General features: G+C 42.3%; 1 pseudogene; it reads right to left on the bottom strand.

Annotated features, from left to right (window-relative positions):
• Positions 1 to 2194: 2194 nt before the first annotated feature.
• LOC143531853 (transcription factor HEC2 pseudogene) lies at positions 2195 to 2834 on the bottom strand (annotated as a pseudogene).
• Positions 2835 to 3053: the final 219 nt, after the last annotated feature.

Raw genomic sequence — 3053 nt, forward strand, 5'->3', positions numbered from 1 at the left:
GACTGGTGGGCTGTACGGCATGTGTAGATCCAGATCAGCTCTGGCTCCAGGCGCCATGTTCACAGGCGCGCGGAGCTGTGAGCCTCCTGCATGAGTATCCCGCGTCTTCCTCATGCTATGCACTTCTTCATCACTGAACTCAGTGTGTGCAGTGTGAACCGAATGTCCTTCTTCCGGCGCGCGCGGCCTTTTTGTTGCATGAACAGTTTGCTTATCAAGCGCTTGCCTTTGTGTTAATTCGGCTAGCTTTTTCTGCTTGACCATCTCGTTGTACTTGTCCATTAGACGCCGCTGCTCGTTTATGAGCCATTCTTCAGGATCGTTTGTTTCATCTTCTGGACCCATTGGTCCTTTTTGTTTCGCGCCGGCAAGATTTTGTAACGTGAGATCGTCTGGAGGAGTTTCAGTCTGGCCGTGAGGAGTTGCGATGAAGGGACGGTTACTGGTGGGGCGCGTAGAATCACGCGGCCCCCTCAGGAACTGCTGTCCCTCATTAACATCCTCACGTTCAATATCCTCCAGAACTTGATCAACGTTATGAACGCCAGAAACCATGGTGATTGATTTTTTTTTATGTAGATCTGATGAGATCTGATTGCCGTTGTAACAGTGGATGGCGCCAATGAAGAGACGTGGATCGACTCACTAGTAGACGATCTACTTTCTTCGGGTGTGATTATGATTCTTCACCGATGGTTTTCCTGGATCTGGGTTCTTCCACCTACAAAATGAACAGCACCGTTAACTTACCACTCAGAAAGGGACAGAGGGGTCCTCTTTGGGGTAACCCTCCGGTGTGAGAATAAGTATTTTGTGGAGAAGATAATAATGTTGTGAGAGTCAGGAAATCTGGAGAGTATTGCTTAATAGCTGAATACTCTGTAGATTTCTGTGATTGAGAAAGTAACTGACTATGGCTGTCTGTCTGTGAGTGAATGTAATTGAATATGCTTCAATGTGAATCAATGTGTCCTCGTAACTGTGTAAGTTATGATGTATTTATAGTGCTAGGGCTTCCACTGATTGGGCTCAGCCTTGTTGGCCTCCTCCAATTGCTCTGCGCCACGTGTCCTCTGGGACACCTGGTGCTTTCTCATTGGTTGTAATCACGTGGTAGCACATGTGTCATGCTGAGTTGTATACCTTTCATTTGGCAGCTGTCAACATCAGCATATTCTTATTCCTTAAAAAGATACCTTCTGGAAGGTTGTCTGACGTGCACAGTCAAGGTTGCCCTAATCCTGATTTGGATAAGGACGAGGTTGATTATGTGCATGTGATATGAGCCTATCCTGAGGATGCGCGAGGTCTTCTCTTTATTCTCACGCGCAGATGTTTCATGCGCAGATGTGATATGCACGAGCATGTGATATGCGCCACGCGCATATGTGATATGCGTGAGCATATGTGATGCGTGAGCATCTGTGGTGCCTGGGCATATGATGCCTGAGCATGTGTGATATGCGTGAGCATATGTGATGCGTGAGCATCTGTGGTGCCTGGGCATATGATGCCTGAGCATATGTGATATGCGCCATGCGCATAGGTTTTGGCTTTGTGCCTTCATAATGTCTTGATCTCAAGTCACTTGTCTGTATCTTTGTGGGTTGACCCGCCTCGCTCAGTGTTGAGGCGGGTACATACCTCTTCAATAAGGCTTACTAAAGTATATATATATATATTTATAACAGTAATTGTGTTTTTGTTTTCTCTTATAATGTTCTGTAAATATTTCAAGTACAAACCTTTTTTATTTTGAAAGCTTTTTATCAATCAACCCTAGCCTAGTACATATAAAACATCTAACTAATGTATGCTACAAGTTAGAACTTTATTGGCCTTAAAGTTGATATAACTTTATATCTATACATTATCCAATCTTTTTAGAGAATAATCATCTTTAAACTTGTGTACTCGTGAAAGAAATGCATAGCAAAAGTCATTTAATTAGCTTTTAGTTGATCATGTATTGTCAAATGTCACTCTTTAACTCTCTTGCAAAAGATGTCTCTCAAGTCTTCAAAATAAAATGATTAATTAGTTATTTGCAACTCCTAATTTTATCCAATCAAACGACATAATTTTATTTCGTTAATCCACAATTACAAATTAATCAAACCCCATTACAAAAGAAGGATTTTAATCGCTCCATAATGCTTATAGCCCTTGAAAGATATAAATATACCAAAAAATAAAATAAAACTTTACTAATGCCATCTCTATCACTTGAGCAAATCCATAGAGCCCACCATATGACCAGCAGAGTCACCACAGGCTCTAAAGGCGTAATTATGGTGGTTAATGGTGGCGGTGGGACCGAACCCACGGCTACCTCCAGCAGCTGCAGCCTGCTCCAATGACTCAACTTGTTTTTTCAAAAACTTCATGTAATGAACAGCTTCATCCAACATTGAAGCCGTGTCCATCTTTGTCCCACCCGGTACTAATCTTTGCAATATCCTAATCCGCTCGCTAATCCTTTCTCTTCGGTGTCTAGCCGCCACACTTTGCGGGTCCTTGGATATCTTAACATTCCTTCTCTTAGGTGGCTTAACGGTTTCCGGGTCTATCTGGACCGGTTGCAAGGCTGCCATTCTGAATATCATCTCCCTCATTGCCTCCACGGAGTCCGGCTTCTGGTGTACGAATTGTGGTACCGGTTCATTGTAAGGGTACATGGAATTAATATTAGGGTGTTGTAGTAAGGGTGGTGCTGCACGGTGGTTGTTGGTGGTGGAGAAGTTGTTTAAATCCAATGATTGATGAGTCTGGGAATGGGGAGAAAATGGGTCAGGGAGGTTATCAAGCTCCATCATCATTGTCATCATCTCCATAAGAGTTAGGTTGGCGTGAAAGAGATAAATGGAACAGTGGGAACTAATGTACCAAGTGGGAGTGGAAGGGTATATATATATATATATATACATGTACTTCACCTGTATATAACTATATATTTTATTGGTTTTTATCATATCTCCTAAAAAAGGAAAAGAAATGGGATTTGGATCATGGTATGATATATTAAAATAGAATTTATGAGGTCGGTGAAAAAA

The sequence above is a fragment of the Bidens hawaiensis genome, unplaced genomic scaffold, assembly GCF_021521415.1.
Source record: "Bidens hawaiensis isolate Kalapana, Puna unplaced genomic scaffold, B.hawaiensis_p1.1 tig00009272_1, whole genome shotgun sequence".
In the NCBI taxonomy this organism is placed as follows: domain Eukaryota; kingdom Viridiplantae; phylum Streptophyta; class Magnoliopsida; order Asterales; family Asteraceae; genus Bidens; species Bidens hawaiensis.